At 49.7% G+C, this 15236-nt stretch overlaps 1 protein-coding gene across 1 annotated transcript in view; it reads left to right on the forward strand.

Annotated features, from left to right (window-relative positions):
* Positions 1–15236, forward strand: part of LOC147726613 (zinc finger SWIM domain-containing protein 6-like) — a 304204-nt gene that overhangs the window by 209783 nt on the left and 79185 nt on the right. The window lies entirely within an intron of this gene.

The raw sequence follows: 15236 nt of genomic DNA on the forward strand, positions 1-15236 counted from the left end.
CACCACCGTCTCAATCCTTTCGAATTGGGGGAAAACTGACCCACTTCCTCCACAATTGGCGAAAAATCACTACGGATCGGTGGGTACTACAAATAATTCAATTTGGACATTCCCTGGAACTGGTCAACACCCCTCCCAACACCCCTCCACTGAAGCGTACTCACAGACACCTGCACCTCCTTCTCCAGGAAGTCGCTGCCATGTTAGTCAAAGGAGCCATCGAAAAGGTCCCGGACTCCCAGAAAGGGAAGGGTTTTTATTCCCACTTCTTCCTGGTCCAACAGAAAGGGGACAAGTGGAGGCCGATCTTAGACCTCCGGGCGCTCAACGCCTTCCTACGGAGTCAATCCTTCCGGATGGTCACAATCCAGGAGATCCTGGGTGCACTGGAAAGAGGCGACTCGATGGTCTCCCTAGACTTACAGGACGCCTACTACCATGTCCCCATCCTCGTCAGGCACAGGAAATACCTAAGGTTCGAAATAGCGGGCAGACATTACCAGTTCAAGGTCTTGCCGTTTGGCCTCAAATCTGCCCCACGTATCTTCACAAAGTGCTTGGCGCCCGTGGCTGCCTTCCTGCGACAAAGGGGTCACCAGGTGTTCCCCTACCTGGACGACTGGCTGGTGAAGGCTCCTTCCCCGGAGGACGCGCTGGCTTCCTTCAACGCCTGCAGCGCTCTTTTCCAACAGCTGGGTCTGACGATCAACCTCAAAAAATCATGCACTACTCCGTCAACGAGGATCACCTTCCTAGGGGCAACCCTGGACACGGAGCATGCGAAGGCTTTCCCCTCAGAGGACAGGATCTGCAAAGTACTGTCTCTGGCCACGGCGGTGGCCAAGAAGCCTCGCATCAAGGTCCGGACGTTCACCTCCTTGCTAGGGATGATGTCTTCATGCATTCTCCTCGTACCGCACTGCAGGCTCCGCATGCGCCCCCTACAGGAAGCGCTGGCGAGACAATGGAAACAGTGTTCAGGCTCATTCGACGACATTCTCACAATCACGCCGGCCATCATAAAGGCCCTGCTGTGGTGGAGAAACAGGACTCACCTGACGGCCGGATTGCCGTTCCTCCTGCCGCCGGCACCACTGGTCATCACGACCGATGCCTCACTGGAAGGCTGGGGCGCAGTACTGTTAGACCTTCGAGTCAGCGGCAAATGGGACGCCCAGGAAACACAACTACACATCAACCTCCTGGAACTGAGGGCAGTGTACCTGGCTCTACAGGCCTTCCTGCCACGCATCGGCTCTTCCCCTGTGCTCGTCAAAACAGACAACACCACGACGATGCACTACCTGAACAAACAAGGGGGAACGCGATCTCTCTCTCTCTCACGAGAATCGCAAAAAATCTGGAACTGGTTGGTGGCGCACGGCCTCTCCCTCAAGGCGGAGTACGTTCCAGGGAAGGAGAACACTATCGCGGACGCCCTCAGCAGGCAGACCTCTCTCTCCCACGAATGGGAGCTCAACGGCGACACGGTGGCCCACGTCTTCTCACAATGGGGCACCCCGAGGATCGATCTCTTCGCGACGGCAGAGAACACCAAATGCCGAAGCTACGCAAGCTGGCATCCCCAACGGGGGTCGCTGGGAAATGCTTTTTCCATCGGCTGGTCCAGCGTGTTTGCGTACGCTTTTCCGCCGTTCCCGATGATACCGAGGCTCCTCCGGAAGATGAGGACGGAACCGTGCACGCTGATACTGATTGCTCCGTACTGGCCGAGACAACATTGGTTCTCGGATCTTCTTCGCCTATCCACCAGGCCCCCGATTCACCTGCGACAACTCCCGAACCTCTTGACAATGTCCGGAGGCCAGGTACACCACCCGAACCTCCGTTCGCTCAACTTGTCGGCTTGGCTCCTGAGCACCTTGAGTTCGGGGAGCTAGACATACCGCAGGACTGCAGGGCAGTACTGGCCAAGGCGAGAGCGAGCAGCACGACCAAGACCTACTCGCTGAAGTGGAAGAGGTTCTGCGTGTGGTGTTCGGAACACGACTTACACCCGCTCCGGGTCACCCCAGTACAGCTGCTACCATACCTACTGCACCTGGCTCAATCGGGACTGGCTCACGCCTCCATTAAGGTTCATCTGGCTGCGATTTCTAGGTTCACCAGGACCCCATCGGGACCCTCCCTCTGGTCCAGTCGACTGGTGAAACAATTTCTAAAAGGACTTTACAGATCCTTTCCGAGGCCTCGGAAAGTTCCTCCAACCTGGCAATTGAACTTGGTGCTAAACCAATTGATGAAACTCCCATTCGAGCCCATACACCGGGCATCGCTCAAGCATCTTTCCTGGAAAACGGCTCTCCTGCTAGCCCTGACGTCGGCCAGAAGGGTCAGCGAACTTCAGGCGCTGTCCATTCAGGAACCGTATCTCCAATTCAGGCACGACCGAGTGGTACTCAGGCCCAACCCTAAATTCATTCCTAAAGTGCCGTCAGACTTTCATCTGAACGAACCAATTGTCCTCAAGTCATTCTTTCCGGACCCTTCCACGGCAGCGGAAAGGGCGCTGCATTCCCTGGACATTAAAAGGTGTCTCAAATTCTACTTGGACAGGACCAAAGACGTCAGGAAGTCTTCTCAACTCTTTGTAGCCTACAGCAACCCGAGAATGGGGCTGCCCTTGACAAAACAGAGCATCTCACGCTGGATTTCATCAGCAATTGCTTTCTGCCATGATCAGGCCGGACGGCCTTTGACAGACCGAGTGGCTGCCCACTCGACCAGAGCGATGTCAACGTCAGCAGCGCTCTTCGCTGGAGTGACGATCCTGGACATCTGCCGAGCGGCGACATGGAAGTCCCCGCATACCTTTTCCAAGCACTACTGCCTGGACATCGAACTGCAGAAGGACGCTGCAGTGGGACAAGCGGTGCTGCGCCATCTCTTCCAATAAGGTGAGCCTTACCTCGTCCCGCCATCCAGGTATGCACATTCTTCATGGTTTTCTCTGCTATATGCATGACTGTATGTTACCATGTTTCTCTCAGGTTGTCTGTAATCTATGCAGGCCTGCTAGATGTGAGAATGTGCTTTACCACTATGCATGTATAACTGCTGGCTACTCTGATTCAGGCATGTGAATCTATGAAAGACACCCAAATACTGGATAAGAAATGCGTTACTTACCTGTAACAGCAGTTATCCAGTATTGGTGTCTTTCATAGATTCACATGCAACCCTCCCGCCTCCCCGGTAAGGACTCACGTACCTCTATGTCTACATTGCGACACCCTAGCTGGGTGCGTACGAAAATCTGAGGGACGGAGGCTCCTCCCGGGAAGGTTCTAGAAGGAGGTCGGAGCTGATTGGCTAACGATGAGAGTTCGGTCCTTTTACATAAGGACGTGGAAAGGCCCCAAAAGGGGAGGCCCTTAGGCCTATATTCTCTATGTATGTCCTTAGGACATTACTTTTTTATGTACCGGAGGCTCCCGTCTCGGCGACGGGGAATGATTCAGGCATGTGAATCTATGAAAGACACCAATACTGGATAACTGCTGTTACAGGTAAGTAACGCATTTCTTACGGGCAAATCTGAGTGAGCCATCAAGCAAGATGAATATACAGAGGTATTTGAATCCTTCCGAAACTATTGGAATGGGGCAGTTTCGAGGTATGGGGGGGGGGGTCTCCACAGAGGACATATAGGAGAGATCTGCCAAATAATATGAATCCCGGAGAACCTACCAAAGATGGCCAAGATGTCAAATACGGCGATAAGTGACCGTTTGGGGGGGATGTAAGATATAGAAGGATGTCATCTGCATATAGGGAGATGTGATCTTCCCAATCTGCCGACCACCGCAGACCTCTAATCATTAAGTCCTGACTAATCCAAGCCGCTAGGGGCTCGAGAGCCAAGGCGAATAACAAGGGAGAGAGGGGACATCTCTGACTGGTCCCTCGACTGAGTGGAAAGGTTTCTGATGTTATTCACAACTACCTGTGCCATAGGGAAGCTGTACAATAGACTCACTCACTTGCTGAAGCCCAGCCCATATCCCAACTTTGTGTCTACAGCGAAGAGGTAAGGCCATTCAATTGTATCGAATGCCATGGTAGCATCAAGGGAGACAATGATGGCATCTTCATGGATAGTCTGCGCCCTGCCCATCACCCCATGGACTCTACGCAGATTCAAAGCAGTGTTTCTCCTGGGCATAAACCCCGATTGATCCGGGTGTACGAAACCACATATTACCTTGAGCAGCCTATTTGAAAGCACTTTGACCAAGATTTTAGGTTCTGCATTAAGCAATGAAATAGGGTGATAGGAGGCGCAGTCAGATTTGGGTTTCCCTTCCTTATGAATTGACAATGGTTGCAATTCTTTGGTCAAGGGGCAGTGACCCTTGTTCTAGGCTGTACTCGAGCAAAGATGTCGGGTATGGGGCTAGTTTGTCCGGTTGATGCTTATAAAGTTCGATCGGGGTGCTGTTTGGTCCCAGAGCCTTACCAGAGTGAAGTGCTCGGATTGCGGTTGCTATTTCGTCAGTGGCAAGGGCACTGTCCATAAATGTCCGTTCACTGTCTGATAGTCCTGGGAGGGAGATGTCTCTTTAGAGTTCGGAAGAGTCCGTCTCGCTATACGGCGCAACTGAGCTCTAGACTGAAAGTGTGTCACAAAGTAGTCGACTATGTCTTGGGGATCTGTTATGGGGGATTCCTCTGCACGAGTTAGTTCCGGTACAAGTCTACTGGCATGTTCCTTTTTGTCCAGCCAGGCGATTCATTTCCCTGCCTTGTCTCCCCAGTTGTAAAGTCGACCCAGTCTGTTTTGCCCCACCAGTTTAGCACGGTTAGTGACTAGCGCCCTGTATTCATACTTTCAGAGACGCAGGGTATGCAGTGCATCCGGTGACTGGTCAGAATTAGCGTCTTGCTCGAGACAATAATTCTTGCTCGACCTCAGATGTCTTTTAGCTGGTCTTTTTTGGATCCTGCTATTAGAGAGAGAGCGCTTCACCTCGATCACCGTTTTAAAGGCTTCCCATAGCGTTTGTGGTGAGTCAAACGTATGGTCATTTTCTAAAAAGTAGATGTCAATGGATTTAATCAGGTTCTTACGTATTTTCGGGCTTTTTAGATACCAGGGGTTGAATGGGGCAACGCCTCCCACCTAGGAGTGGTCCCGAACAATTTGACCCAAATGGTGGGAGTGTCAGAAATGCCCCTAGCTAGGTCTTGTATCTCGTGGATATTTGTAACTTGTGGGATAGGGACAATTATATAATCCAAGCGGGATAAACTATTATGGGCCCCAGAGTGGAAAGTGTGTTGGATCTTGTCGGGATGGTGCGTTCTCCAGCCAGCCAATAACCCCATAGCTTCCAAGAAACTAGAGAAGGAGTGTGTAGTGTGGGGGATTGTGCGAGGGGGATGCCTGTCCAGTGATCCTGATATTATGGAGTTGAAGTCTCCACCGAGCACAAGGTGCCCCTCTGGTAGAGCCAGGAATACTGTGCTGAGGTCAGAAAATGTTGCGGCCTGTAATCCTGTGGGTGCATATATTGACATCAAAGTTCTAGTTTGGCCCTCTCGTGCCCGTAATCCCAACATATCTGCCACGATCTTCTACATGGGTGGACGTGGGTGACAGAAGGAACGACTTCTTATGCATGATGTCCACCCCTCTGGTATTGGAGGCGAAGCCCGCATGTGCTACCATCGAATAACCCCATCTATGCATAGCTTTGCAAGTGTTACCAATACGGAGTTTCCTGAAGCAATACTATGTCCGGTGCAAGTCTCTTGACCTATTGCAATACTATACTACGCTTGATTTTGTCCCCTAACCCATTAACATTCCACCAAAGATTTTGACTTCCTTGTTACGCTGTACACCCATTGTCGTCCACTGAACACCATACTGCCCCACTTAGAGAAACATGCACTGCACTGACCCACTATAAACACCTGGATGTGACTCAATTCTATTTACGCACTAGATAAGAGCGATATACTGCCTAAAAAAATTAACATCCTAGAAAATGCAAACACTCATAGGGAATGCAAGATTAAGTAAAGCATGTGAGTAATTGCACCTGATGCATACGCCCTCAGTGATTTGTTGTCTCACGTTTTGTTTTGAATTATGTTCTGTACTGTTACAATGCGGTTCAACTGTTATAAAAAGTATTGTAAAGCGCTCTGATATCCTTCGGGATCATGTTCGCGCTAAATAAAACTTTATAAATAACAATAACTAAATAAAAGAAACAAACACACAAAACCACTAAAGAAAGTTCCCCATCCTAACAACCCCCCACCCCGCTGCCCTGCCCTCTGGGTCTCAAAATTGCCCATCAAAAACTTGCAGAGTGCCGGTCGCCCTGAATTTCAAAGGAAGAAAAAACTGGGGGAAACGCGGTGGGCTCTGCATCCTGCCCTATGTTACATTAATGTCAAACCCTAGTTGAACATTGTACGTAAGGTCATAGATGAAGTGGCAGACCCCAATAAGTAAAGCAGTTATTTATCCCCCCCACCCACCCTGCATCAAGTGTTCCCTTTACTTCTCAAAAAGGCAAGCGTTGTCGGAAAGTCTGCCTCGGGCCGGCCCATTATTTGCATGGCTCCTCGTTCCGCTGGGTTTTTAGTCCCCTGATAGTCGATCCAGTCCGCAACTGCTTCTGGACAGTCAAAAAAACATGTTCTCCCCTCCGCCTCGACTCGGAGGCGCGGTGGTAACAGCCTCGAGTATTTCAGGCCCCTTTCTCTCCGGTCCTGTTTAACAGATAGGAAGGATCTTCTTTGCTTCTGTACTCTTTGCGTGACATCAGGGAAAAAAATAGATATTTGCATTTTCAAAGCGGAGGGGGGCACTGGCTCTGGAATTTTGGAGCATCGCTTCACTGTCCCGGTAGTTTAGGACACGAGCCAACATGGGCCGCGGGGGAGCGCCCGGTTTGGGTCAGCCGCCCAGGACCCTGTGAGCCCGCTCAAGCACAAAAAATCTACTGATGCCTTTGGGTTGCAGGTGTTTGAGGCTAAGTCCTCAACAAACTGGTCCGGAGATGGTCCCTTTGTTTTTTCCGGAACTCCTATAATACGGAGATTATTGCAACAAAGTCGGCCTTCGTAATCCTCCAGCTTGAGATGCGGGAGATTCCGGGAGTCCTGCAGTTCATGGACCTCCCTCTGCAACTGCATGACTCCATCCACTAAGCTGGCCGTTGTGAATTCCACCTGCTTAACTTTTTCGTTGAGTTTCCCCATGTCTGCCCTGATGAGATTAATGTCAATGGCCACTGAGCTCAAGGAGGTCTTGACGCCAGTGATGGCCTTCATGATGTCTTTGAGGGAGAGCTCAGGCTCTCGGTCCACCGGGCCTCCCCATGCTGTTTCATCTGATGGGCGGCCCTGTTGCGAATCTTTGGTCACAGTGTACTGATCCAGCTTGTTGGTTTGGACTGGTTACGGTCCCCTGGCCCCGGTCCCCCTAGTGCGCTCCATTCTAGCAGCAAATTGAGCCACAAATTGACGCAAGTTATTGGGGGTGATTGGGTGAAGGTGTGTTCTAGGACCGGTGTAGTCAGAATGGCGCTGAAAGTCCTGCACCCTATCCCAATCACCACATTGTTGAGCCGACCCCGGTAAATAGATCAGAGGGGCCCCTGGCCAAGGGCCCCCCCCCACCCCGTGGGATGAGTCTTACTGGGTACTGGAGCCATACGCCGCAGTCTAATCCACTCCTGATCTCGCCTGTGGGAAGAGAAGGTGCAAATGCCCACTCAAACACTATGTAGGGGGGGGTTTCCCAAGGGGTGATGTCGGCGAGAGAGACAGAAGCCGAGCTGCCACAGTTAAGCGTCTCAGTTGGCACACCTCGTATGGCCTCAAATTGGTGTGCAGACTGACGCCATCCATGTACCTCAACGAGGTCACAATCGCTGCTGCTGGCGTATTTGTGTGCAACTCTCTCCTCCCACGCACACTTTATCGTCTGAGCGTAATATCGTCGCAAAGTTCCGGCGCTATCGCCGCGAAGCGGCAGGATGTCTGGGGCTGCCAGTCGGGAGAGCTGCAGCCACCGGCCCTGGCATCAAGCCTCCGTATGGGCCTCAACCCACAGATGGCAAGGGGAGTCAGTTTACCGGTGCAGCAGGCAAAGGGGCCGTCTCAGTCAGGAGCGCGCCGCCGCAAATCGCCGCCCCACGGCTGGAGCGTCCCGCTCTCACAGCTGTGTTTTTAGATTGCCAAAAAACCCCGGTTATGTGGCAATGCTTGCCCCCGCTGGTCTCTATGGCGGGAGCCTCTCAAGATGTTGAGGGCGAGTCAGGACCGCAAATTGCCAGGCTGCTGTGCGCCGCAGATGGAAAGACTGTGGCACTGTTGAATGCTTTCCATGTTCGTGATTGCCCGACGGGTGGAGACAATCATGATCCCACATACAATAAAGCAACATAAAGCAATGCACAGAAGTACTTGAAGTGACTCAATTGCCAAGTAGCATTCCATTCCGCCATGCTTTGCTGGTTGTCATGGGGTCCATATTGGGCACTTATTCTTCTTGAATATAAACAGCACCATCTCTCCTCGGGTTGCTCACAATAATAGGTTTTAAAATCAGAGAATGGTAGAGGAGTGATAATGAAATGGATTTCAACAGTGGACCTTCCTAGCCTTCTAACTCTGTACTCTCTAAGGAACAGAAATGGCCCAAAAAGCTCCGACTAATTTACAGGATAATCAGGTCTGTAGCCTATACCCTGTACCTCTGAGATCTCCTGCCATTACTGTGCACGCCCTGTACAAAGTGTCCTTGGGCTATTTACCCGTCTATAAAATAGCTAATGTTAGATGATACCAGACTGCCCACAGTGCCCCTTGCTTAGCTCTTTGCCTTCACCTATAATAGCTTATGTTGGATTGGACCAGTGTTTACTACCAGTGGCCCTTAGCTTTGTGTTTTCACGAAAGTTAGTTTGGCCTAGTTTGCTGACCGTGGCCCCCTACGTGGCTCTGTCTTCACTATTAGGAGGGTGTTGCATTTGTACAATCTGCCCCCAGTGCCCATTGGTTCTGTGCCTTCACCTACAATGACTACTGGTGGATTGACAGTCTATCCCAGTGCCGCCTGTGTAGCCATGTGTCCTCACGTGTAATAGCTTATGTTAGATTAACCCTGTTGTTTCCTTTCTAAAATTATGCCTGGAGCTGATCAGCCTGCAATGTTAACTGGATTTCTATGGCTGCACTAGCTCAATGAGCAGAGCTGCGTCATTCTGATCCCAGTGCCAAATTAGTTAGAATGGAAAGTTGTCTTTTCTGATGGTATGACTCCAATGAAATACCATTTTAGAAATCTTGAAAGTGATGGTCATGGGTTACAAAGCAAATAGACGAACATGTCTAATCAAAGCATAATTCTAGTTTGCTTACAAATTCCTAATCTAAGAAGATCCCAATGCACTGAAAGTGACAGGAAGCATGAAGATTATTTTTAAATTCATGGTTGGTATTTGATTAACAGGGAATTCTTTTGGGTACTGCCCAGGAAATCGAAGTGTGTGCTATTAAATACCATAAACACAATTCTATTAACCTGTGCTGTAGGTAAAGTGATTAGATACCGAGAGAGCCAAACCTGCACTTGAGTTCTCCTCAACTGAGGATTTAGTATTTTGTTTGTAGATGTTTGTATAAGCTGTAAATAATGAATACAGAGTCGGGACTTCAGGCCCTTGCTTATTTGTCAACACTCTAAAACCTGGCAAGAGGATTTGCATCCCAAGGCCCATCAATAAATCGCATGCGGTCTGATGCTTGATTAGCCAATTGGAAGGTAACATTGGAGATCCACTGAATACATTGTTTTCAAAATGCTTGACTATTGATTTGCAGATTTTAGATTTCATGTGGTTAGTGAATGCATACATTGTTAATTTAGCTAGTTTCTTTCAGTCTTCAGTGCTTTTGAAATAGCATTTAATATAACAATGAAACTAAACTGAGTGATTTCATCTTTCCATCTCACATTGTAATGCATTTTTTATTTGAAGAAGCCCACTTTATAAATTTGGGTCACAAACTACAGACTTTCTGCTAGCATCTCTTGATGTTTTTAAAAGGAAATGCCATTGCTTGAATTATGCCTTCAATAAATATTTATATCTATATATTATTCATACAAATGGAATGCATAGATTTGCATTCCATTTCTCTCTGTGCCCCTTCAAATGTGTTTCCGTCTTTTTTGTATAAGACCAGGCATGATTTCACATTAGTATGTCACCTCGTACTATTAAGCATAAAGTGACATAGTACCTAAAACAGTAGGGAAAGCTTACGCCGCACCTGCTCTGACCCATAGTTATTCTCTGCAGTTCTAAAGTCAAACACCAGGAATAGTGTTTTCTTTCCTTGATACACACCCTGAAGCATGTTTTTAAAACCTTGCACTCCTGTGCATTCATGTTTCTAATCATGTTTGGGTTTCTTGGAAGATGTTATGTTATCAAAGCTTATAAAGCGCACTAATACCCAAGGGTGTCCTGACGCTCCACACTGACTCACTGTAAACAGGGGTGCCTAAACCGTGAATAACCAAGTCTTCAGCCCCTTTCTGAAAGAAAGGACCTCCGAGTCATTCCATAGATGCGCTGGCAAGCTGTTCCAGGCATTCGCTGCACAATACGAACGTTGGACGGCTACTAGTCTTCCATCGGTGCGGTGCAGCTCTCTACCGGTAACATACCATTCAAAACAGCTAGTCAGAAATTCAGGCCCATTGCCCCTCAGTGCTTTAAAAACCCTGCAAATTGCCTTGAATTGTGATAGTTTTGTAACTGGTAGCCAGTGCAGAAGCCTAAGACCATCTCGAGCAGAGGCAAACCTAGGTATCCCAATTAGCAATCTCGCCGCTGCATTTTGTACTGTCTGTAGTCTGACCAGATGTTTTTTTCAAGTTCAAGTGCAGACTATTACAGTAATCAAGGCGGGACAAAATGAGGGCTGAGACTGCTGTCCTGAAACCATCTACTGGAAGGAGAAATTTAATTTTTCTCAGCTTCCTAAGGAGATAGAAGTAGGTAGATACCACTCCGCTGACCTGGTCCCCAAAATCGAGTTTATGATCCAAGATCACACCCAAGTTTTTGGCTTTGTCTGCGGCAGCAGGTAGCTTTCCCATAGCTTCAGGCCGCATGTCAGGAGACCAGATGTGGGGATTGTTTCCAAATATAATGACCTTGGTCTTGCCTGCATTCAATTTCAAACAATTAGAGGCCAGCCAACCAGATACCTTTCAGACTATCATGACATCTCGCGGCCATCATGTCTTTGGTCCTTCGTTGAATGGACAACACAATTTGTGTGTCGTCACATTGGATGTTAGATGCAGCCCGAAGGACCTGATAAGTGCCGCCAATGGACTGACATAGACACTAAAGAGCGTGGGGCTCATAGAGGAACCCTGCGGCACCCAGTTGGGAGGGTAAAAGGCTTAGATTTGTCCTGCCCCATCTGAACTGTTTGGATTCTGTCTGCCAAGAAAGGTTTCAGGAGGTGCCAGGCCTCCCTTCCACCCTTACCTTCGACAAACAGTCCATTGACACAAGGTGTTGAAGGCCGCAGACTGATCCAGAAGGATCAGGACCGCAACCCCTCCCTGATCAACGGCTGCTCTAACCTCCTCAGTGGCCTTGATCAGGGCCAGCTCCATGCTATTCCCTGCACAAAACCCAAACTGCGTGGGGTCGTGCGCTTTATTGTATTGTATTGTGATTTGTAGAGCGCGATTGCTGCCCAATGGGCGTCCAAGCGCTAAGGCATAAAAACAGAACTGAAGAGTGATGGAAACGAGCTTAGGTGGACCTAGCAAACAAGTAAGTTTTCAGCTGCTTGCGAAATGAGAGTAAGTTGGGATTGGACCTGATTTGTAGCGGAAGTGTGTTCCACATCTTCGCGGCGTTTAAGGAGAACATCCTTCCTCCGGTCCTGGCTCTCCGCACTCTTGGGACTACGGCCAGAAAGGCTTCCGTAGATCGGAGGGTTCTGTTAGGATGGTATTGAGTGACCAGTTTGTTAAGGATCCTTGGACCAGACCCCCAGAAAGCTCGATGGGCGATGCATAGTGCCTTAAATGCCACTCTCTGCTTTACTGGGAGCCAGTGTAGGGCGACCAGGGCGGGTTTTGCAGACTGCGTCCTCGGAATCTGCAGCAACGCGCGGGCTGCGCAGTTCTGGACGACCTGCAGTTTCCGCATGGACAGCTCTGGGGCCCCCACATACAGAGCGTTATTTGAGTCCAGCCGGGACTGGATCAGGCCCTGAACTGCCACTTGTTTGGCTTCCATTGGGAGGAGGGGGAGGACCTTCCTTAGTGTTCTAAGTAAGCCAAAACAGATCGCGGATAGTTTAGTGGCCTGGGTGGAGAAGGAGAGGTTTTTATCCAGCCATACTCCCAGGCTTTTTACACTCTTTGGGGATGGGAGGTGTGCCCAAACATCCAGGCCACATGGAGGGGAGTAAAGTGGGTGAGGCAGTGCCTAGGAGCATGAGCTCCGTTTTGTCTCCATTCAGCTTTAATGAAGAGCCTGTCATCCACTTTTTTATATCCTCTAGGCAGTTCATCAGGTTTCCTGAGGTGTGGCCGGTGCTTTCCTGCGTCAATGAAACCACTAGCTGGGTATCGTCGGCATATGATACAATTTTTATGCCTGACGGTTCGACGAGCCCAGCCAATGGTTTCATATAGACATTGAAGAGCACAGGGCTCAGAGAGGAGCCCTGTGGTACTCCACAGTCTAGGGGTTTTCTGACTGATGTTATGTCCCCATCGAAGATCTGGAAGGATCTGTTATGCAGGAATGATTCCAGCCATTTTAGTGCGTCGCCTCCGACACCGATGTTGTGCAAACGGTTCAGCAGAGTGGCATGGCTGACAGTGTCGAAGGCTGCACTTAGATCAAGGAGGATCACTGCCACTGATCCCCCTTGATCCAGTATCCTTCGAGACTCTTCGACGACTGCCAGCAAAGCAGTTTCAGTACCATGTTTTGGCCTGAAACCTGTCTGGGATGGGTCCAGGAGTGCATGGCTTTCCAGAAATTGTGTCAACTGGGGATTTATGTGTTTCTCTAGCACCTTACTTACCCAGGGGAGTAATGAAATTGGACGGTAGCTAGAGTGATCTTCTGGATTAAGGGTGGGTTTCCTTAGCAGAGCCCGTACCATGGCTCTCTTCCATCCGGTTGGTACTGTGCAGGAGGATATGGATGAGTTAAGGAGCTCTAGCACCACTGGAAAGATGGCTTGGCCTGCCTGGAGCAGTATTTCTGGTGGGGCAGGGTCGAGGGGGGACCCAGATTTAACTTGGACTGCCAGTTGTTGCAGTGTCTCCAGGTTTAGTGGGGGAAAATGATCCAGCATAGGCTGTCCTTGCAGGGGGGAATTATTCAGGGGGCTTTGGTTAGTTGAATTGTTAGCTGTTACCGGGAAAGCAGAATAAATCTGAGTGACTTTATTGTGGAAAAAGTCTGCAAGTTCATTACATTGCTCTAACGATTTCGGGACTGGGGGGGCAGTATTGACGGTAATGCATTTTTTGACCAGATGGAAGATTTCCTTGGGTTTTGATTTTGCTGCCATTATTTGGTCTGCAAAGTAGGAGGACTGAGCTGTTCTCACCCCATTTCTGTAGGCCTTAATAGCCTCTTTGTATTGTTTTTTGTTTTCCGGGAGGAAATCTATTCTCCAGGCTCTCTTTTTTTCCTGCAGAGGCGTTTCAAGTCTCTCAGGGAATCTGAAAACCAGGGAGCAGACTTGTGTAGTCTCTTGGGAGCGGATTTCCGTAGAGGAAGGATCGTGTCCAGTGATTTCCTGATCCAACCCTCCTAGTTATTTGCTTGGTTGGGGTTAGTACAGGGAGGTGGGCGAGAGCCTTCAAGGATAATTGTCCAGGGCTCTATGGAAAGTTTTTTCCAGTTCCTCCTAGTTATAGGACGGGGAGGCAGTGAGGGAAGTTTGGTGGTAGACCAGGTAAATGGGATGAGGAAATGGTCTGTCCATGGGAGGCGAGTGGGTTGCCCGACCGTTAGTCCGGTGCAGTTACCAAAGATTGGGTCGAGCAAGTTTCCCTTTTCATGGGTGGGGAACCTAACCAACTGAGTCAATTGCAGAGCTGCTAGGTCCTCTGTTAGTTCCCTAGCAACAAGGTCTGTGGGGGAGTCAAAATGGAAGTTAAAGTCTCCTAGAACTGTATAGTTAGCCGGGGTTAGAAGCCGATTCGCGATGATATCTGGTAGAGACCTAATGAACAGCTTTCCTGAATCTGGGGGGCGGTATATCAGGGTACCAGAAAGGGAGCTGTTCGCAGAGAAGTCTATTCTGAATGCAATGCTTTCGCATTCGGGAATAGCTTCGGTAGAAATACGGCAGCAGTATTTCTCTTTTAGAATGATAGCCAGGCCTCCCCCTCTTCCCTTGGTCCGGTCCATTCTATGGATTTGGAACCCGGGGGGTAGGGCGGTGACTATGTCTGGCTCTGAATGGGGCGTGAGCCATGTCTCCGTCAAGAAGATGGCGTCTGGGTTGTGATTCTCTAGGAGTAGACATATCTGCATGCTGTGCCGAGAAAGAGATCGGCAGTTTAACAGGTACATCTGGTATTCCTGTGGCGTGGCTGGTGACTCACTGGTGTCAAAGGAGTGTTTGCAGCCAGGGCATTGAATAGGGAGGTCGGCTGGAGGGAAGGAGTGCGGACATTGCGCCATAATAGGGGGTCTTATCTTTTTTATGGCGGCTGAGCTGTATGTCCTGACCTGGATGGTGTGGGGGGCAGGGGTTGTGTCCCCTGGCCCCGTCAGGTCGCGGACGGGCGCAGACGGGCTTGCCTTTGGCGCGCCTTCGGCGCACCGCCGGCGCGCCCGCTGCGCCCGTCCGCTGCGCCTCCGGAAACAGCACATTCTTAAATGAGGGAGAGGGGGGGGGGAGTGTGGCCTAACTCGGTGGGCGTGTCCCTGTGGTTTCACGGCGGCTGTCCTCAACCCGCCTCAGCGCCTAGCTCAGCTGCGCGAGGGGTCGATCGTCAAGGGGCAGTGGTTAGGCTTCAGGAGAATACAGTTATAAGCACACTCAAACCGTTTTAAAATCAGTCTTTAAAAATTAAGAGCCAACAGTATTCACACACACAATAATTAAAAGTAGTCTTAAAAATGCGTTTTTTTTTTTAAAAAAAACGCTTTAGTACTTTGAAAGAGCTTAGCATC

The sequence above is a fragment of the Lissotriton vulgaris genome, chromosome 3_1 (assembly GCF_964263255.1).
Source record: "Lissotriton vulgaris chromosome 3_1, aLisVul1.2, whole genome shotgun sequence".
In the NCBI taxonomy this organism is placed as follows: Eukaryota; Metazoa; Chordata; class Amphibia; order Caudata; family Salamandridae; genus Lissotriton; species Lissotriton vulgaris.